Here is a 23,171-nt window from a genome sequence, read left to right as displayed (position 1 = left end):
ACAGGAGGTGGCCACATCTGTCTCCATATTCTTAGCTTCTAGTAGTCTCACCTAGGGTCACCCCCATCACCTTCTTACCCCCTCTTTCACCCAGTTCCCCCCTTCCATCCACCTCTGACGACTATTTTAATTCCCCTTCTGATTGAGAGTCAAGCATCCTCCACTGGCTCTCCTTGTTACTTATTTTCTTTGAGTGTGAATTGTAGCATGTGTGTCCAGTATTTTATGGTTAATATATACTTATAAGTGAGTATATGCCACTCCTGTCTTTCTGGGTCTAGATTACCTTACTCAGGATGATTTTTTCCAGTTCCATTCATCTGCATACAAATTCCATAACGTCTGTTTTTAATAGCTGAATAATATTCCATTGTGTATATATGCTGTATTTTCTTTATCCATTCTTCTGTTATGGGAAATCTAGGTTGTTTCTAGTTTCTTGCTTTTATGAGTAACGCTGCTCTGAACATAGTTGAGCACCTTGTAGGTATATGCCCAGGTGTAGTATAGCTGTCTCTTGAGATAGAACTCTTCCCAATTTTCTGAGAAACCACTAAAATGATTTCCAAAGTGGTTTAACAAGTTTGCACTCCTGCTAGTAATAGAGGAATGTTCCCCTTGCTCCACTTCCCTGCCAGAATGTGCTGTCACTTGAGTTTTGATCTTAGCCATTCTGATGGGTGTACAATAAATCAGTCATTTTGATTTGTATTTCTCTCATGGCTAAGAACATTCAACATTTCTTTTTTTATTGGATATTTTATATTTATATTTCAAATGCTATCCAATTTCCCAGTTTCCTGTCCATATACCCCCATCCCATATTTCTTCCCTCTGATACTATGAGAATGTTCCCCCACCCACCCACTCACTACTTTCTGCCTCCCCTTCCTGACATTCCCCTACACTGGGGCATCCAGCCTTGGTAGGACCAAGGGCTTCTCCTCCCATTGATACCCAACAAAGCCATCCTCTGCTACATATGCAGCTTGAGCCATAGGCCTGTCCATGTGTACTCTTTGGATAGTGGTTTAGTCCCTGGGAGCTCTGGTTGGTTGGTATTGTTGTTGTTATGGGGCTGCAAACTCTTTCAGCTCCTTCAATCCTTTCTCTAACTTCTCCACTGAGGACCTCGATCTCAGTTCAATAGTTGACTGTGAGCATCTGCCTCTGTATTTGTCAGGCTCCAGCAGAGCCTTTTAGGAGACAACTATATCAGGTTCTGTCAGCATCACTTCTTGGCATCAGCAATATTGTCTGGTTTTGATAGCTGTATGTATATGGGATGGATCCCCAGGTAGGGCATTCTCTGAATGGTCTTTCCTTCAGTCTCTGCTCCAAACTTTGTCACTGTATTTCCTCCTATACAGAATGGGGAAAGATCTTCACCAACTCTCTCTGACAGAGGACTTGTATTTAAAAAATATTTTAAAACTCAAAATTACACACCAACATACTAAATTACCCAATTAATAATGGGTACAGAGCTAAACAGAGAATTCTCAACAGGGAAATCTCGAACATTTTAAAATATTTTTTTTCAATACCAGTCCTCTGTCAGATATAGAGCTGGTGAAGATCTTTCCCCACTCTGTATGTAGGCTGTCGCGCCCACCTCGACCGGCAAGGAAGACGCAACACCGTTGGATCCTTCTCAATCAGCCTTTATTGCAGGAACACCTTATTGATGATACGGGGACCCCGGGGAACAAAGGCACTCGCCTTAAATACAAGACAGGCTGTGGCTGTAAATTTGTCCACTGGGGATTGGTGGAGCATGAAATACCTATTTAGCATGAATATCACCCTGGCCTTGTAGGTGCTGGGGGTCTGCCAACACATGCACTGTAGGTGTTTACCACAAACGACCACCAGACGTCGGCGCCATCTTTAGCCGCTCCCTACATCTCCCTCTTTTTTGTTTTTTTTAAAAATGAACCCATTAGGTGGAGGTAGTGGTCTGAGAGAGGTCAGACATGCCTCACAGAGTGCCCAGCTCGGCCATGGCGAACCACTCTTGCAGTTAGGACTGCACCCCAATGGCTAGAGATGACTTATGTACAACACACTGTCCTGGGCTATATGTGTGTGTTTAATATTAGGGGAGAAGCAGAGCAGAGGGGCATAGGACCAGACCGAATGTTCAAACAGGGCAAGGTCACCTCTGTCTATGACTGGTCTAGATCTGGGTGTCACGTCAATACACGTCATTGCTCCTGTCTTAGGTCGTTCCTCTCTAAAAACTCGGCCTTACCCGTCACTGGAAATTAACCCTATCGCCACCGGGCTCCTGTCTTAGGTTGGTCCGAGCCTGAGGAAAGTTGCCCGTCTCTGGATACAATGACTTCACATGACAGTGACAAAATATGATCTAGGGCGAACTCTCAATCTATCAGAGAGGCCAGCCATACACTGGGAGAAGCACCACTTTCAATGGCCGCCATAGCTTGGTAAACAATCGCTTTGTGTCTGGCATGCTCTCGTTGTAAATGGCAAAAAAGCCATAGACATACTCCACATCCCAAGAGGACAATGGCCCCCCCAGGCAAACATACCAGCCCAATCTTTAAAAAATGAGAAAGCATTAGTGATCCACGAGGTGAAATCTCCAAACGTGATGGGTTCCATTCTGGTATTGTTAAGGACAGCAATCAGCAATTGTCTCGATAATTGTTCCGCTTCCATGGACCAGTTTCCTTTCAAATAATTTGAGATTTCTTTGCTCTGTTGAAAATACTGAGAAAAGTTAGCTTGCAATGGAGTAACACATAAACCTCTAAGAGAGGAAACGCAGGACAGCTGTGTCATATGATATAATGCCTCAATTTGTTCTTGAATCAAATCTATTCGTTGGTTAGCTAATAGAAAGCCAGATGCCAAGTGGGCATTAAATTCTTCTTGTATCTCTAATGCCACTGCGGTTCTTTCTACAATCTGATTGATAGTCTCAGCTGTCTGTATTTGATTAGTCATAGATTTAGTAGCAGCATGGCGATCCACAGCAGAGCGGCCATGCATATCCAAAATTAAGAAATTTAGAGTAAAAAGAGCTAAAGACAACTGTTCTCTTGGTGTTTTGCCATAGGCAATTCCCCCTTTTTGTTTTTGTAAGAGCTCTTTTAAAGTACGATGTGCTCTTTCTACAATTCCTTGACCTTGGGGATTGTATGGCAATCCTGTAGTATGTTTGACCTGTATTGTTTGGCAAAATGTCTGAAAAGACTTTGTAGTGTAGGCAGGTCCGTTGTCTGTCTTGAGGCTGTCAGCTTTCCCCAGGCTGTCCACACCTCTAAGCAATGACTGATGGCATTACGAGCCTTTTCACCAGTCATCAGAGTGGCATGTATAATGCTAGAACAGGTATCAACAGAAACATGTGTATATTTTAAATTTCCAAATTGAGATATGTGTGTGACATCCATCTGCCAGAGTTTTAGTGGAATCAGACCACGAGGGTTAACTCCCACCTGAGGAGGGTGGTGAAACTGAACACAATTCTGGCAACGTAATACTACATCACGAGCTGTAGCTCTAGAGATTTTAAATTTTTGTTGAAGAGTGAAAGCAGGAACATGAAAATTTTGATGAAATTCTCTAGCAAGATCAACTAGAGCTGCATGAAAAATAAATTCTCTGCGAGTACTAGCATCCACCAAAGCGTTATTACTGGCCATGGGACCAGGCAAATTAGTATGAGCTCGAATATGTTGTATGAAAAACTTATTTTTTCTTGGCCCAAATAAATTTTTGTAATTCTAAAAGAATTTGACATATAGTACTAGTCAACCTAATTGGCCCTGTAATTTCAAGTGAGCGCACAACGTTAACTACATAAGCAGAATCAGAAATTAAATTGAAAGAATCATGAAATCTTTTAAAAACTTCCAACACAATTTTACATTCTGTAATTTGGGGGTGCCTGGCTTCTAGGATAAGAGTTCTATAAAAATATTATCTCAATTTAGACCTGTTTCTCTAGGTTGGCTCATGTCACATATTGTCTAGAATGACTCTATCTAAATTATCAGTTTTATGTCAACTTCTTGTTATAGATGTTATAATTTTTTAACCATATCCAATAACTTAAAGGCTAATAATCTATGACCGAGGCATGTAGAACATATTTATACATTTAAAACCAGTCAGAAGAAGTCCCATACCCGCGGATCCCGGCCCGCAGCAGCTCTCTGCTCCCAGACCCGGTGAGAGAGAGACCCAACCGCCTGGTCAGGTGGGCACTCCTGAGGCTGCAGAGCGGAAGAGACCACCAACACTGCTCACCCCTGCCCACATCCCTGGACCAAGAGGAAACTGTATAAGGCCTCTGGGCTCCCGTGGGGGAGGGCCCAGGAGCGGCAGGACACCTGCCTGAGACACAGCCGGAACCTGAAAGAAACAGACCGGATAAACAGTTCTCTGCACCCAAATCCCGTGGGAGGGAGAGCTAAACCTTCAGAGAGGCAGACAAGCCTGGGAAACCAGAAGAGACTGCTCCCTGCACACATATCTCGGACGCCAGAGGAAAAAGCCAAAGACCATCTGGAACCCTGGTGCACTGAAGCTCCCGGAAGGGGCGGCACAGGTCTTCCTGGTTGCTGCCGCTGCAGAGAGCCCCTGGGCAGCACCCCACGAGCGAACTTGAGCCTCAGGACCACAGGTAAGACCAAATTTTCTGCTGCAAGAAAGCTGCCTGGTGAACTCAAGACACAGGCCCACAGGAACAGCTGAAGACCAGTAGAGAGGAAAAACTACACGCCCGAAAGCAGAACACTCTGTCCCCATAACTGACTGAAAGAGAGGAAAACAGGTCTACAGCACTCCTGACACACAGGCTTATAGGACAGTCTAGCCACTGTCAGAAATAGCAGAACAAAGTAACACTAGAGATAATCTGATGGCGAGAGGCAAGCGCAGGAAGCCAAGCAACAGAAACCAAGACTACATGCCATCATCGGAGCCCAATTCTCCCACCAAAACAAACATGGAATATCCAAACACACCAGAAAAGCAAGATCTAGTTTCAAAATCATATTTGATCATGATGCTGGAGGACTTCAAGAAAGACATGAACACACTTAGGGAAACACAGGAAAACATTAATAAACCAGTAGAAGCCTACAGAGAGGAATCGCAAAAATCCCTGAAAGAATTCCAGGAAAACACAATCAAACAGTTGAAGGAATTAAAAATGGAAATAGAAGCAATCAAGAAAGAACACATGGAAACAACCCTGGATATAGAAAACCAAAAGAAGAGACAAGGAGCTGTAGATACAAGCTTCACCAACAGAATACAAGAGATGGAAGAGAGAATCTCAGGAGCAGAAGATTCCATAGAAATCATTGACTCAACTGTCAAAGATAATGTAAAGCGGAAAAAGCTACTGGTCCAAAACATACAGGAAATCCAGGACTCAATGAGAAGATCAAACCTAAGGATAATAGGTATAGAAGAGAGTGAAGACTCCCAGCTCAAAGGACCAGTAAATATCTTCAACAAAATCATAGAAGAAAACTTCCCTAACCTAAAAAAAGAGATACCCATAGACATACAAGAAGCCTACAGAACTCCAAATAGATTGGACCAGAAAAGAAACACCTCCCGTCACATAATTGTCAAAACACCAAACGCACAAAATAAAGAAAGAATATTAAAAGCAGTAAGGGAAAAAGGTCAAGTAACATATAAAGGGAGACCTATCAGAATCACACCAGACTTCTCGCCAGAAACTATGAAGGCCAGAAGATCCTGGACTGATGTCATACAGACCCTAAGAGAACACAAATGCCAGCCCAGGTTACTGTATCCAGCAAAACTCTCAATTAACATTGATGGAGAAACCAAGATATTCCATGACAAAACCAAATTTAAACAATATCTTTCTACAAATCCAGCACTACAAAGGATAATAAAGGGTAAAGCCCAACATAAGGAGGCAAGCTATACCCTAGAAGAAGCAAGAAACTAATCGTCTTGGCAACAAAACAAAGAGAAAGAAAGCATACAAACATAACCTCACATCCAAATATGAATATAAAGGGAAACAATAATCACTATTCCTTAATATCTCTCAATATCAATGGCCTCAACTCCCCAATAAAAAGACATAGATTAACAAACTGGATACGCAACGAGGACCCTGCATTCTGCTGCCTACAGGAAACACACCTCAGAGACAAAGACAGACACTACCTCAGAGTGAAAGGCTGGAAAACAACTTTCCAAGCAAATGGTCAGAAGAAGCAAGCTGGAGTAGCCATTCTAATATCAAATAAAATCAATTTCCAACTAAAAGTCATCAAAAAAGATAAGGAAGGACACTTCATATTCATCAAAGGAAAAATCCACCAAGATGAACTCTCAATCCTAAATATCTATGCCCCAAATACAAGGGCACCTACATACGTAAAAGAAACCTTACTAAAGCTCAAAACACACATTGCACCTCACACAATAATAGTGGGAGATTTCAACACCCCACTCTCATCAATAGACAGATCATGGAAACAGAAATTAAACAGTGATGTCGACAGACTAAGAGAAGTCATGAGCCAAATGGACTTAACAGATATTTATAGAACATTCTATCCTAAAGCAAAAGGATATACCTTCTTCTCAGCTCCTCATGGTACTTTCTCCAAAATTGACCATATAATTGGTCAAAAAACGGGCCTCAACAGGTACAGAAAGATAGAAATAATCCCATGCGTGCTATCGGACCACCACAGCCTAAAACTGGTCTTCAATAACAATAAGGGAAGAATGCCCACATATACTTGGAAATTGAACAATGCTCTACTCAATGATAACCTGGTCAAGGAAGAAATAAAGAAAGAAATTAAAAACTTTTTAGAATTTAATGAAAATGAAGATACAACATACTCAAACTTATGGGACACAATGAAAGCTGTGCTAAGAGGAAAACTCATAGCGCTGAGTGCCTGCAGAAAGAAACAGGAAAGAGCATATGTCAGCAGCTTGACAGCACACCTAAAAGCTCTAGAACAAAAAGAAGCAAATACACCCAGGAGGAGTAGAAGGCAGGAAATAATCAAACTCAGAGCTGAAATCAACCAAGTAGAAACAAAAAGGACCATAGAAAGAATCAACAGAACCAAAAGTTGGTTCTTTGAGAAAATCAACAAGATAGATAAACCCTTAGCCAGACTAATGAGAGGACACAGAGAGTGCGTCCAAATTAACAAAATCAGAAATGAAAAGGGAGACATAACTACAGATTCAGAGGAAATTCAAAAAATCATCAGATCTTACTATAAAAACCTATATTCAACAAAATTTGAAAATCTTCAGGAAATGGACAATTTCCTAGACAGATACCAGGTATCGAAGTTAAATCAGGAACAGATAAACCAGTTAAACAACCCCATAACTCCTAAGGAAATAGAAGCAGTCATTAAAGGTCTCCCAACCAAAAAGAGCCCAGGTCCAGATGGGTTTAGTGCAGAATTCTATCAAACCTTCATAGAAGACCTCATACCAATATTATCCAAACTATTCCACAAAATTGAAACAGATGGAGCCCTACCGAATTCCTTCTACGAAGCCACAATTACTCTTATACCTAAACCACACAAAGACACAAAAAAGAAAGAGAACTTCAGACCAATTTCCCTTATGAATATCGACGCAAAAATACTCAATAAAATTCTGGCAAACCGAATTCAAGACCACATCAAAACAATCATCCACCATGATCAAGTAGGCTTCATCCCAGGCATGCAGGGATGGTTTAATATACGGAAAACCATCAACGTGATCCATTATATAAACAAACTGAAAGAACAGAACCACATGATCATTTCATTAGATGCTGAGAAAGCATTTGACAAAATTCAACACCTCTTCATGATAAAAGTCCTGGAAAGAATAGGAATTCAAGGCCCATACCTAAACATAGTAAAAGCCATATACAGCAAACCAGTTGCTAACATTAAACTAAATGGAGAGAAACTTGAAGCAATCCCACTAAAATCAGGGACTAGACAAGGCTGCCCACTCTCTCCCTACTTATTCAATATAGTTCTTGAAGTTCTAGCCAGAGCAATCAGACAACAAAAGGAGATCAAAGGGATACAGATCGGAAAAGAAGAGGTCAAAATATCACTATTTGCAGATGACATGATAGTGTATTTAAGTGATCCCAAAAGTTCCACCAGAGAACTACTAAAGCTGATAAACAACTTCAGCAAAGTGGCTGGGTATAAAATTAACGCAAATAAATCAGTTGCCTTCCTCTATACAAAAGAGAAACAAGCCGAGAAAGAAATTAGGGAAACGACACCCTTCATAATAGACCCAAATAATATAAAGTACATCGGTGTGACTTTAACCAAGCAAGTAAAAGATTGTACAATAAGAACTTCAAGACACTGAGGAAAGAAATTGAAGAAGACCTCAGAAGATGGAAAGATCTCCCATGCTCATGGATTGGCAGGATTAATATAGTAAAAATGGCCATTTTACCAAAAGCAATCTACAGATTCAATGCAATCCCCATCAAAATACCAATCCAATTCTTCAAAGAGTTAGACAGAACAATTTGCAAATTCATCTGGAATAACAAAAAACCCAGGATAGCTAAAGCTATCCTCAACAATAAAAGGACTTCAGGGGGAATCACTATCCCTGAACTCAAGCAGTATTACAGAGCAATAGTGATAAAAACTGCATGGTATTGGTACAGAGACAGACAGATAGACCAATGGAATAGAATTGAAGACCCAGAAATGAACCCACACACCTATGGTCACTTGATTTTTGACAAAGGAGCCAAAACCATCCAATGGAAAAAAGATAGCATTTTCAGCAAATGGTGCTGGTTCAACTGGAGGGCAACATGTAGAAGAATGCAGATCGATCCATGCTTATCACCCTGTACAAAGCTTAAGTCCAAGTGGATCAAGGACCTCCACATCAAACCAGACACACTCAAACTAATAGAAGAAAAACTAGGGAAGCATCTGGAACACATGGGCACTGGAAAAAATTTCCTGAACAAAACACCAATGGCTTATGCTCTAAGATCAAGAATCGACAAATGGGATCTCATAAAACTGCAAAGCTTCTGTAAGGCAAAGGACACTGTGGTTAGGACAAAACGGCAACCAACAGATTGGGAAAAGATCTTTACCAATCCTACAACAGATAGAGGCCTTATATCCAAAATATACAAAGAACTCAAGAAGTTAGACCGCAGGGAAACAAATAACCCTATTAAAAAATGGGGTTCAGAGCTAAACAAAGAATTCACAGCTGAGGAATGCTGAATGGCTGAGAGACACCTAAAGAAATGTTCAACATCTTTAGTCATAAGGGAAATGCAATTCAAAACAACCCTGAGATTTCACATCACACCAGTGAGAATGGCTAAGATCAAAAACTCAGGTGACAGCAGATGCTGGCGAGGATGTGGAGAAAGAAGAACACTCCTCCATTGTTGGTGGGATTGCAGACTGGTAAAACCATTCTGGAAATCAGTCTGGAGGTTCCTCAGAAAATTGGACATTGAACTGCCTGAGGATCCAGCTATACCTCTCTTGGGCATATACCCAAAAGATGCCTCAACATATAAAAGAGACACGTGCTCCACTATGTTCATCGCAGCCTTATTTATGATAGCCAGAAAATGGAAAGAACCCAGATGCCCTTCAACAGAGGAATGGATACAGAAAATGTGGTACATCTACACAATGAAATATTACTCAGCTATCAAAAACAACGAGTTTATGAAATTCGTAGGCAAATGGTTGGAACTGGAAAATATCATCCTGAGTGAGCTAACCCAATCACAGAAAGACATACATGATATGCACTCATTGATAAGTGGCTATTAGCCCAAATGCTTGAATTACCCTAGATCCCTAGAACAAACGAAACTCAAGACGGATGATCAAAATGTGAATGCTTCACTCCTTCTTTAAATGAGGAAAAAGAATACCCTTGGCAGGGAAGGGAGAGGCAAAGATTAAAACAGAGACTGAAGGAACACCCATTCAGAGCCTGCCCCACATGTGGCCCATACATATACAGCCACCCAATTAGACAAGATGGATGAAGCAAAGAAGTGCAGACCGACAGGAGCCGGATGTAGATCGCTCCTGAGAGACACAGCCAGAATACAGCAAATACAGAGGCGAATGCCAGCAGCAAACCACTGAACTGAGAATAGGTCCCCTATTGAAGGAATCAGAGAAAGAACTGGAAGAGCTTGAAGGGGCTCGAGACCCCAAAAGTACAACAATGCCAAGCAACCAGAGCTTCCAGGGACTAAGCCACTACCTAAAGTCTATACATGGACTGACCCTGGACTCTGACCCCATAGGTAGCAATGAATATCCTAGTAAGAGCACCAGTGGAAGGGGAAGCCCTGGGTCCTGCTAAGACTGAACCCCCAGTGAACTAGTCTATGGGGGGAGGGCGGCAATGGGGGGAGGGTTGGGAGGGGAACACCCATAAGGAAGGGGAGGGGGGAGGGGGATGTTTGCCCGGAAACCGGGAAAGGGACTAACACTCGAAATGTATATAAGAAATACTCAAGTTAATAAAAAAAAAAAGTATTAAAAAAAAAAACCAGTCAGAAACAAAATTGAAGTGGTTAACACATGTCTTTAATATGTAGACCAAGCACCATTTTTGCTTTTCTAGCTGTGATTTTAAAAGAAACACCTTGTCACCTGCTAAGTCTAATAACAAGTCAGGGATTTTTCTAAGAGAAACAGCCATCAGCTCCCATACCAAGAAGCTGAGGAGCTGCTGGCGCCTTTAAGATCAGCTCCTGCAGATGCTCCGCCCCCAGGCAGCTTGTCCAGCTGACCTAGGCTCTTTGCTGCAGGTACAGGGCTCCAAAGGCCGATTGAAACTGCTTTTTATTCATTTGTTCTCTTTTCAGAAACGAGTTAAGACCAAATCAAGGTGTGAATGACCGGCAGATAAAGTTTTTACCATTTTTTCTTTTGAACATGAAACATAAAACATTTAAACAATGAGAAACAAAAACCACAGACATAAACTGACAGACATGGACAGCTTGGTGCATCAAGGACAGACAATAGACATAGAGGGAAAAAACTAGATGGTGTCCCACCGAAGGGACCCAGATATCCTACCAATGAACCCAGAACTAGAAATAAGCATTTCTCCAATAGGAGCCAGCAGAGAGGCAGGACGTCTCCTACCTTTCTTCTGTTCCCAGGAGAGCTCTGAAAGTTTTTCTCTTTCTCCAAAGCATCTATGGAGAGTCTGGGAGGACTGTTTTTCCCAAACCCATTCTCTCTCATGTCTAGGGTGTAAACTGTCTCTAATCAGGGTCCAAAGACTAAAACATAACTCTAAAAGAATGCATACACAAAAACACTTTACCATTACCTTGTCTCTTTTTTATTACAAGTTTTACTCATGCTAGCCCAAATCATCGAGGCCTTTTCTAGCCCATCTTACCCCAATACGTCCCTGTTTTATGGCTCCAGGAGATAAGGGCCAAAAGGTTTTATGGCCCCTGGTTCTTGGAACAGAGCTACTAAATCAGGAGAAGGATCGGATCTTCAAGTCCTTATTATTTTTATCTCGTCCTGTGGAGTAAAAGTTGGTCAGAGTTGATGAAGCATCTGCATTTGAAACACATCTGGTTAGGCTTGGGCCTGGAATGTTCTCTGTTTTAACTTTTACCTTTGGCTGTTGGCAGTTTTGTAGTCCGAGGGGCTTCTCTGTCCCCAACCTGGGGCATTTTGACCATAGGAGCAGGAACTGGCTGCTGTGGGGATAGAATCAAAGGCACTCTCCATGTTAATGATGACTAACGAGAAAAATAACTTAATGCTGGAGACTGACTCCTCTCTTGGAATAAAACCAACAGATAAGGCAGGCTCCCTGAAAGAACTTCTCTTAATGAGCACTCTCTTTCTGTGAGCAAAAGTTGAAGGTCTGGCCACTAAAAGCAGAAATTCTTTTCTTGTTCTTGTTTTCCTTAGAGTCCTCCCCCACCTCACTCTCAGCCTTTTTAGATCATTCCTCCTGTAGCATTTCTAATGCAGCCTGTCCCTTTAAGGTTCCTTGTTCCCAAGCAAAATTTAAATCTTTCCCAGCTTTTCTTAGCTGTCCACCTCAAGATTCCCAGAGACTGCGAACCAAGGTGCAATGGCAATCGCACTCACTAAGAAATCTCTCTATAGTGCTTCTTTTTATCCTAAGCCTTTTTCTTTTAAACAGCTCCTGAAGAGCCAGAAAAATTGGGTGAGACTGAGCAGTCTCCATGTTCACTGTAGCAGCTCCGCAGCTAGTTTCGCTCCCCCCTACTGTGTGGGCTGGGAGCACAAGCACAGATAAAACACTATGCTTCAAAAATTAACGTGGGCTATCAACCAACACACTGCCACTAGAGCGGGGTCCATAAAATTAAGTTTCCTTTCACTACACCTGTTCCATAGCCGGAGAGAGGCAGGCTCTGGTTAAACTCCCCCAGTCTCCAGGGGTGAGACAGTATCTGCCAAGAGCCTCAGTTTGAGGGATAACAAAAGCTGAGTTGACTCCATAGGTTTTGACTGACTTTGTTAATTGTTTTATAGCCTTAAAGTCAACAGGTTCATGATGTCGCTGCCCGTTTGCATCCAGAAAAACTGGAAAACTCAATCCTAACTCTTTCCATACTTCCAGGCAAAAAGAAGTATTTCCTGCAGGCTTCACCATTGTTTTACCTTGAAAGTTATACGGTGGTGCAGGAGGTGCTGTTGGCATAATTGCCTTCTTATTTAAGTCCTTGGCTTGTTTCTGCACAGCGTAAGTGTTTGGCCAGTCAGAATGATAAATCTCTTTCTCATAATGAGCTACCTCCTCCTCAAGATCAGCTAAGTCACTATCACTAAACTCTGAATCACTAGACATCTCCAAGGTCAATGCCTTTAATGAGGGATAATTTTTTTTTTGTTCCTAGATCCTGATTACTATTCTCGCCTTTGTCTATCCTCTCCTTGATCTTTTCTGCCTTTTCTTTTACCTCTTTTCCTCCTTTTCTTTTCTTTCCTTCCTTCAAAACTTTCTCTCCTTCTGACATACTCTCCTGTTGCTCTGTAAGGATTCTCTGATCTGTCCTAACAGCTTCTTCACATCGTTTATCTTCCAAGCAGGCACGGATCATACGCCAAAGCGGCCTTGTCCCTTGTTTAAGCTTGCCCACTGTAGTCTCCTTATCCAGATCTTTTCCCAGCTTCTCCCATGCTCTCAAAGTGAGCGACACTGACACTATAAACCACGGGGCACAAAGGTTACACTCATCAAGAAAACTCAGCAGGATTTTCTTTTCAATTTTAAGCTTACGCTAACCAAGAAGCTCCTGAAGAGCTGACAGGAGCGGGGTGTAGTGTGAGCTTCCCATGCTTTTACGACCTTATTTACGATCGATTTACAAGCAAGGGGAGCTGGCGAGCTGGCATGTTTATTTACACACGATCTTGTGGCTCATCATGGACTCTTCCCAACAAATGCATTCGTGCCCTGGACGGTGGCAATTCAGACAGAAGCAACACCACAACACAAAAAGAGTATAAGGCAAAAGTGCTAGTCCAACCCACAAAGGATCAAATGGAAAAGACAACATTACCGTGCTCCACAAACCCCTTTTTGCCTCTAAACCAAGGCTATCATTGTCTCTGCTTTTCCAGAGAACTTTATTGTCCTACTAGGGAAGTTTTACAATCCCTTATCCCGGACCTTTATCGTCCCAACTTCAGGAACTTTACCGTTCCACTTCTAGGAACTCTATTGTCCCAATTCCGGCAACTAACTGCCCCTACTGGGAACTTACCGACGTCGACCGTCCTGAGGCTGAAAAAGTTCTGGATCCAGACGAGAAAAGATAATTTTCTCAGGTCCCCGTACGGGCCACCAGTTGTCGCGCCCACCTCGACTGGCAAGGAAGACGCAACACCGTTGGATCCTTCTCAATCAGCCTTTATTGCAGGAACACCTTATTGATGATACGGGGACCCCGGGAAACAAAGGCACTCGCCTTAAATACAAGAGGCTGTGGCTGTAAATTTGTCCACTGGGGATTGGTGGAGCATGAAATACCTATTTAGCATGAATATCACCCTGGCCTTGTAGGTGCTGGGGGTCTGCCAACACATGCGCTGTAGGTGTTTACCACAAACGACCACCAGATGTCGGCGCCATCTTTAGCCGCTCCCTACAATAGGCTGCAGTTTTGTGGCAGTTATGGTATCCTTTGGTTTACAAAAGCCTTTCGGTTTCATGGGGTCCTATTTATGAGCTGTCCTTCTTAGTGCCTGAGCTATTGGTGTTCTGTTGTCTCCTGTGCCAATGTGTTAAGCAATTCCCTACTTTCTCTTCTACTACGTTTAGTGGATCAGCTTTATTTCTCCAGTCTTTGATCCACTTGGACTTGAGTTTTGTGCAGGATGATAAATATGGATCTATTTGCATTCTTCAAAATGGAATCATCCAGTTAGACCAGCGCCATTTGTTAGGGATGCTTATTTTTCCATTGTATGATTTTAGTGTCTTTGTCAAAAAAATAAAAATAAAAACCACACATTCCATAGATGTGTGTGTTTATTTCTGGGTCTTTGATTCACTTTCATTGATCAACCTGTCTGTTTTATGCCAATGTGGTGCAGTTTGGATTGCCATTGCTCTGAAATCAGGAATAGTGATATCTCCAGAAGTACTTTTGTGTACAGAATCGTTTTAGCTATCCTGGATTTTTAATTTTTCATATGAAATTGGTAATTGCTCTTTCAAAGTCTATAAAGAATTGTGTTGGAACTTTGGTGGGAATTATGTTAAATCTGTAGATTGCTCTGGGTAAGATAGCCATTTTTTCTATGTTATTCCTACTGATCTGTGAACATGGGTGATCTTTCCACCTTCTGATATCTTCTTTAATTTCTTTCAACAGAGATTTGAAGTTCTTGTCATACAGATATTTCATTTTCTTGGTTAGAGGTACATCAAGATATTTTAAATTATTTGTGTCTATTGTGAAGGGTATTATTTTTCTAATTTCTTTCTCAGCTCATTAATCATCTGCATAAAAGAGGACTATTGATTTTTTTGACTTAATTTTGTATCCAGCCACTTTGCTGAAGAGTTCTCTGGTAGAATTTTTGGGGTCACTTACGTATATCATCTGCAAATAGCGAAATTTTGACTTCTTCCTTTCAGATTTTATGCCCCTTGATCTTCTCCAGTTATTTTATAGCTCTAACTAGAACCTCAAGTAATATATTGAAGAGATAGGAAGAGAGTGGGCAGCTTTGTTTTGCCCCTGATTTTAATGGAATAACTTCAATTTTTCTCCATTTAATTTGATATTGGTTATTGTCTTGCTGTGTATTGTCTTTCTGTGTTTCTATTTGCCTTTGTATCCTTGATCTCTCCAAGACTTTTAACATGAAGGGATGTTAGATTTTGTCATAGGCCTTTTCAGCATCTAATGTGGGTTTTTCTTCATATTGTTTATATGTTGGATTTTATTGATGGGTTTTGATATATTAAACCACCCTTCCTCCCAGGGATGAAGCCTACTTGATCATGGGCTGATGTTTTTAATGTGTTCAAGGACTCATCTCTAAGCTGGGGTTTCTATTCCTGTACAAAGCATCATGACCAAGAAGCAAGTTGGGGAGGAAAGGGTTTATTCAGCTTATACTTCCACATTGTTGTTCATCATTAAAGGAAGTCAGGACTGGAACTCAAGCAGGCCAGGAAACAAGAGCTGATACAGAGGTATTAGAGGAATGTTACTGGCTTGCTTCCCCTGGCTTGTTCAGCTTGCTTTCTTATAGAACCCAAGACTACCAGCCCAGGGATGGAACCACCTACAACAGGCCCTCCCACCCTTGATCACTAGTTGATAAATTGCCTTACAGCTGTATCTCATGAAGGCATTTCCTTAAGGCAGGCTCTTTTCTGTGAGACTCCAGCTTGTGTCAAGTTGGAACACAAAACCAGCCAGTATAATTGACCTCTTGTCAACTCAACATACAAACACATCATTATTAAGCCTCAACCCTTACTTTCTTATTTATCCCCAAGATCTAAATAACTTTAAAAGTTTCACACTCTATAAATATTTACCTATTAAAATTTTAATCTCTTTAAAATACCTAATCTTTTTTAAAATATAAAGTCTTTTCACAATTTAAAGCCTCTTATCTATGGGCTTTACTAAAATATGTTCTTTCTTTGAGAAGGAAAATATCAGGGAATAGTCACAATCAAAAGTAAAATCACATTCTAACCATCTAATGTCTGTGATCCACTCATGATCTTTTGGGCTCCTCCAAGGCCTTGGGTCATTTCTCCAGCTCTGTCCTTTGTAGCATACACCTTGTCTTCTAGGCTTTAGTTGTCTGTACTTTACTGTTGTTCTTGGTAGTCATCTCATGATACTAGCATCCTCAAAACACTGTTGTCTTCTACTGCAACTAATCTTTACCAAAAGCCTCTTATAGGCTCTATTCATGGTGCCAAGCCTCAACTCTTTTGTATGACCCCTTTAGTCCTGGGCTATGGATTGCAACTGAGCCTGTACCTTCACCAATGGCCTTTCATGTCCTCTCATAGTGTAGAGACTCAGCTGTTCTCTATGATCCCTTCCTGCCTTCATAACTAATACGACCTGGATGACACTTACATATCACGAAATCCAGCTGCAGCACTAGGTACAACCTTGGTTATTTCTGGAACATAGCCTTTGTACTCTCTGAAAACACTTCACAGAATATTTCACCCCAATGATGTTGGTCTCTTTTTTAATTGCCATTAATTTTTTAGTTCTAGCTAACTAACAAGAGTCAATAGTCTCAGTAATGTAAAGGCTTTGTTTTAGTAGTCCTGGTATCTTGTTAATCACAGCTAACCAAAACCACAGAATCTTCACAGTCAAAACAGTAACGTCCCTGATAAGAATCTTTAATTTTCCCTCTGAAATTTCATAAGCCAGGCCTCTGTCGTTTGCACTGTTCTCAACATCATCTTCCAAGATCCTATAGAACATCCCACAGAGCTCTTAGTATCAAATGGCTCTTGTAGCCCAAAAGAAGACTCCTTTCTGTGATAACTCCAGCTTGTGTCAAATTGACAAAAAAACAGCCAGCACAAGTCACTTTGTGAGTATTTTCTTGAATGTTTTTGCATCAAGTTCATGAGGGAACTCTTCAAGTTCATGGGGTTGGAAATTCTTTCTTTATTGAATCTTTGTGTGGTTTAGGAGTCAGGATGCCTGTGTCATCATAGAATGAGCTTGGCAATGTTCCTTCTGTTTCTCTTTTGTGGAACAGTTTGAGGAGCACTGACATTAGCTCTTCTTTGAAAGTCCAGTAGAATTCTGTGCTAAACCCATCTGGCACAGCAATCGATACTTTTGGTTGGGAGACTTTTAATGAGTGCTTCTATTTCCTTAGGGTTTATTTAACTCCTTAAATTGTTTACCTGATCTTAATTTAATTTTTGATGTGTTATCTATAAAGAAACTTTTCTATTTCATTTAGATTTTCCAATTTTGTGGGCTACAGGCATTTGAAGTAAGAACTAATGAATTTTTTTGATTTTTTAAGAATCTGTTATGTCTCTCTTTTCATTTCTGATTTTGTTAATTTGAATACTGTTTCTCTGCCTTTTAGTTAGTTTGGTTAAGGGTTTGTCTATCTTGTTGATTTTCTCAAAGACCTAGCTCTTGGTTTCATTGATTCTATATACTGTTCTTTTTGTTTCTAACTGACTTCAACCATAAGTTTGATTACTTTCTGCCATCTACTCCTTGAGTGCATTTGCTCCTTTTTATTCTAGAACTTGCAGTTGTCCTTTTAAGTTGCTATTATGAGTTCTCTGTAATTTCACTATAAAGACACTTAATGCTATGAACTTTCCTCTTAGCACTGCTTTCACTGTGTCCCATAAGTTTGGGTATGTTGTGCCTTCATTTTCATTGAATTCTAAAAAGTCTTTATTTCTTCCCTGACCCAGTAGTCATTGGTAGAGAGTTGTTCAGTTTTCATGAGTTGTAGGCTCTCTTTTGTTTCTGTTGCTCTTGAATTCCAGCTTTAATCCACGATGCTCCGATAAAATACAGGGGATTATTTCAATTTTTTGTCCATCTTTATTGCTGAGCTGTGTCCCTTGTATCCAGCAGAATGGTAGATCCTATTTTCACATCCATTCTGTCAGCCTATGTCTTTTATTGGGAATTGAGTCCATTGATGTTGAAAGATATTAATGACCAATGGTTGTGAATTCCTGTCATTTTTATGTTGATGGTAGTAGAGTGTGTGTGTGTGTGTGTGTGTGTGTGTGTGTGTGTGTCCATTCCTTTGGTTTGTCAATGTGGGGTTATTTATTTCCTCTATTTTCTTAGCCTCACTGGTTGGAGTTTTCATTCTAGTATCTTCTCTAGGCATTGATTTGTGAATAGATAATACTTAAATTTGGTTTTATCATGGAATATCTTGTTTTCTTCATCTGTGGTAATTGAAAGTTTTGCTGGGTGTAGTAGTCTAGGCTGACATCTATGTTCTCTTAGAGTCTCCAATACATCTTCCCAGGTCCTACTGGCTTTTAGAGTCTCAGTGGTTCAGGTATAATTCTGATAAATCTGTCTTTTTATGTTACTTGTCCTTTTTACCATTTAGCTTTTAATAGTCTTTGTTTTCTACATTTAGTGCTTTAATTATTATGTAGTAGGAGGATTTTCATTTCTGGTCCACTCTTTTTGGTGCTCTGTAAACTTCTTGAATGTTTATAGGCATGTCTTTAGTTTGAGGATATTTTCTTCCATGATTTTGTTGAAAATATCTTCTTTGCCTTTAATCTGGGAATCTTGTCCTTCTCTTCCTATTATTTTTAGCTTTGGTCTTTTTGTAGTGCCCCAGATTCTTGAATGTTTTGTCTCAGAAACTTTTTAAATTTAGCATTTTCATTGATCAATGTTTTGATTTCTTTAATTATATCTGCTATGTCTGAGATTCACTCTTCTATCTCTTATATTCTGTTGGTGATGTTTGCTTCTGTAGCTCTCATTCTCTTTCCTAGGTTTTCCATATCCAGGATTCTCTCAGTTGGTATTTTCTTTATTTCTTCTGTTTCCATTTTCAAGTATTGAATGGTTTTATTCATTTCCTCTACTTGCTTGATCGTGTGTGTGTGTGTGTGTGTGTGTGTGTGTGTGTGTGTTTCTTTAAGAAATTTATTCACTTTCCCTGTATCTTTACAATATTGGATTTTAGGTTTTCTTCCTGTGTTTCAGCTTTGTTAGGATATCCAGGGCTTGGTGCATTAGAATAGCTGGGCTCCAGTGGTGCCATATTGCCCTGTTTCTTACTAAATGTGCTCTTCTTGATTGTGTAGCCTTTAGCTATCTGATTGTCCTTGGTGTTTTCCAGATATTCCTGATTCCAGCAGGACTCAGGATGTTGGATATCAGGGGACAGCTTCTGGTGACATTTTTGTTTCTTTCCTGTCTAGGATAACTATTATTACTTCTTCTTTCAATGTCAAATGGAGTGAGACACAAACTTCACTGCAATTTGAAGACTGATATTCACTTTCAAAGAGTGTTCTAGTCTGTTATCAGTGATTTTAATTCTCTGTGAAACATGAATTTCAAGTCCATTCTTCACCACTCTTCAGTCAACCATGCTACTTTCTGTGTTAACACAATTTTTCTGAGCTCTGAGACTCATATATTGATACTAACTTGCTAAATATTGAGTGATGTATATATCTTATATTTTAAGCAGAATATAAACTCCTAGATAACAAGGAAGTATCCAATCAGTTGGCATTCAACGCTGCCAGGGATCCACTGAATATTTCATAAATATTCTCTCATGCAGTTTAAGCAAGATGTCATCTATAATTTATAGCAATAAATGGGAAAGTAAGAAACAGTATAAAACTGGTTATGGAACAGTAAAATTGACTCTAGTAGAGAAGAATTAAAGAAAGTACTAGAATACAATAGGGGAAAGTCTCCTAAGATGGATTTAACCATGATGCTACAGAGAATGGTTCCCTCAAGGTCTTATAGCAATGCTTTATTTGTTTTAAAATGCTCCCAAAACAGCTGGAGGAAATATAAAATTAGAATAAACTGAAAGCAGTTGGAAGAACCAATTCCAATGTAGACCCTACATCTGTTGGAGCAGCTGGAATTTGAAAGTATTTGTGCAACAGCTCAAATCCTGATCAACATCTCGTAAGATTGGAGAGGACTCCTGCCCTAGTTGTGCTCAATTTGTCTGTATATAACTGTGATTTTGAAAATCAGGGATCCTATGATTTCCCATGAAATAATTTCAGCCAACTAGACTGACATGACCAATCATATCAATCAACTACTCCTGATGGCAACTTGAACTTCTGGGTTTGTCTTCTGTTGCAGGTGATGTAACCTTAATAAAGTAGCTAAACAGCCAGCATGCAAATAGCATGAAATGAATAGCACTTCTAGAGAATTCCAAGATAGAAATCATGAGTCATGACAATTAACGAATGCTCTTGAACACTACAGTTTTACTTCACATTTCATATATCGTTTGATCTCTGCTAGCCTTTGTGAGCTTATTGTACTATCCACTTTCCTGATAAATTAAAATTCAAGAAAGTTAATGATTTTCCCAAAATCACAGCCTGAATATATTAGAAAGTTTGGTTTCCAAACTTGGCCTTTTTAAGTATAGATATGATTGCACCTATACTGTTGGTAATTTATCAATTCTGATATATCTATTGAAATCACCTGGAATCAAGTTAAGTGCAGATACCAAAGCTAACAGCAAGAGTGACTCAACTGATTTGCAGCAGGTGGGTGATGCTTTGAGAACCAGCTTACTGTGATGGCTAATCCTTAATTGTATTCATTAAGAGATACCTAGAAGAGTATTAAACATATCTCTGGGGGCCTATCAGATTGTTTCCAGGGAGTATTAGCTTGCAAAGGCTGTGACCATTAATGGATACAAAAGTTGAATAGATTATTGAGAAGTGGTTGGATTTTCTAGTTGGCTGAAAGAAGCAAGTCATCTAAGGGTTTGTTCTTGGAGGCCTGTTATTATTTTTGCCCCTTTCTGTATTCTGTTCACTCTGTTTCCTGTCATCCATGTTAGTTGCTCTAATCTGCTTCCTGACCACCATGAAGTGGAAAAAATCTTGTACTGTATGCTACCTGCCATCAAGTTCTGGCCGAGCTCATAAGAATAAACAACCATGCACTAAAGCCTCTGGAGCTGTGGGCCAAAATACATAATTTATAGTTCTCAAAATAGAAAGACTTGAGAAATAGCAGGCCTACTAGAAGGAAATATATTTCTACCAATATAATAGTTTAAACATACTACAATAAGATGTTAAGTTTAAGTGAAGAACAATACAGGAAGAGAATGGGTTACCTAGGCAATATGTGTTTTTAAAGAAATTGAAAACATAAAAACAATGAGCAGCTGAAGCTATGCAATATTGGAAGACTCCAGGTGAAGCATGTTTAACAGAGCTAATGAGGTATCTGTGTCTTTGTGCTTCTCTAGGATAAACTGACCAATTGACTTGAAGAAAGCAGAGACTCATTCTGGTTTTTGCTTTAGTTGTGTTGAGTGTTTTGTTTGGTTTGGTCATTTTAAGAAATAGATATATCCTTATAAAATTGTTGTCTCAAAAATCTTATCATCGTAACAACATAACAACACACAAAATAGAGCCATTTCCCACTCATTTACCACCCTGGTGTTATTCAGGAAGCTACTGATTCACAAATTTGAAGAACAGCTCACCCTTAGTTCTGTTCTTTTCATGATATTAACTTCAACATTGAACTATATTACCTCTCACTTACAAAGAAAACTTTTTTCACTAATAGAAAGGCTATATGTTACAGCAGTGGTTTTCAACTTGTGGGTCGTGATCCCTTTGAGGAGGAGAGGTCACATACCACATATATGCACAACATATCAGATATTTACATTACAGTTCATAACACTAACAAAGTTAGTTATAAAGTAGCAACAAAATAATTTTATGGTTGGGGGTCACTAACTACAACATGAGGAACTATTTTAAAGGTTTACAGCATAGAAAGTTGAGAACCCCTATATTATAGCTAAGGCTTTTAAAATATAAAATGTGCTGAAGAAATGTATTTTGTAATGAAGACTGCTACAGATATTTGGGTGAGATCTTCACAGTGCTGATTTGCTTATAAGGAATTATGATGGACCAATGGTCTGTTGGAACTAGGTCCTGCCTAACGTTGTATTGAGGCCATAATTGATCTGACATATGACAAAGAGGGGGCATGTTCAAAAAAGTATCTGTGGGCTCTGTTGTCCTTAGACAATAACTAGTATCATAATGTCTAAAGAAACTTACAAAACAAACTTGGAAGTCCAGAAGTCAACAAAGTCCTATAATTCACAGACTCTCAGAGAAGTGCATTTCACATGAAAGCTGTTTAACTAGTACAACTTGTCATACTAATTATGGTTTTAAAATAATAAGTTTAAAACTGTTAAAGAAGAAAGGATACTATGTTTACAAGAAAAAATGGGATGAAAGGTACTTTGTCTATTCTTTTCATGTATCCCTGTTCTTGTTAACTATTAGATAAATATAATTGGACAGAAGTTCCTGGACATGCAAAAAATGAAATCCTGAAACAATATAAGGTAGATAGAGTAGAGATGAATTCATGGCTTGAGTAAGCTGAAAGGTGAGGAGACTGTAATTCATGAATGCTGTAGGCAAGACAATATGATGCTGCTAAGTGTGGAGCTGGATGTTAAAACATTCCCATGTACTGTTTTTCCATATTCATTGTGGTTTTTATTAAATTGGTGGGGAGAATGAGAAAGATGAGTTTTAAATATTTCAAGTGATTAGTCTCGAGTTCTCAGGTGTGAATGAGTATGAGATGAAAATATGAAGATGTTGATAGAAAAATGATGAAAGGTCTAGGAACTAGATATAGAAATATAGTAAAAATAAGATTCAATATACACTTAGTAAGGTACATCAATTAGATATTTAATAATACTGAAGTTAAATATTTAGAGGTAAAATTTTAAGTTGAGCTAAGTAGAAATGCAAGTCAAGGGTACACTAGAAGGATGGTGAATAGAGAATTAATGAGATATATTAGTATAAAATGT

General features: G+C 39.7%; 1 long non-coding RNA gene across 3 annotated transcripts; it reads right to left on the bottom strand.

The window, feature by feature from the left end:
- Nucleotides 1-1,648: 1,648 nt before the first annotated feature.
- LOC134481980 (uncharacterized) lies at nt 1,649-14,250 on the bottom strand. Of its 3 annotated transcripts, none has more exons than XR_010057935.1 (3): nt 13,817-14,250; nt 11,686-11,770; nt 1,649-2,724 (listed from the first exon to the last, which is right to left on the bottom strand). It is a non-coding gene; the product is annotated as an uncharacterized LOC134481980 (long non-coding RNA). The 3 variants fall into 3 exon arrangements; XR_010057934.1 differs by lacking the exon at nt 1,649-2,724 and adding an exon at nt 11,382-11,588; XR_010057933.1 differs by lacking the exon at nt 1,649-2,724 and having other exon boundaries at nt 11,382-11,770.
- Nucleotides 14,251-23,171: the final 8,921 nt, after the last annotated feature.

The sequence above is a fragment of the Rattus norvegicus genome, chromosome 15 (genome assembly GCF_036323735.1).
Source record: "Rattus norvegicus strain BN/NHsdMcwi chromosome 15, GRCr8, whole genome shotgun sequence".
In the NCBI taxonomy this organism is placed as follows: Eukaryota; Metazoa; Chordata; class Mammalia; order Rodentia; family Muridae; genus Rattus; species Rattus norvegicus.
This window is presented reverse-complemented; position numbering and strand designations above follow the sequence as displayed.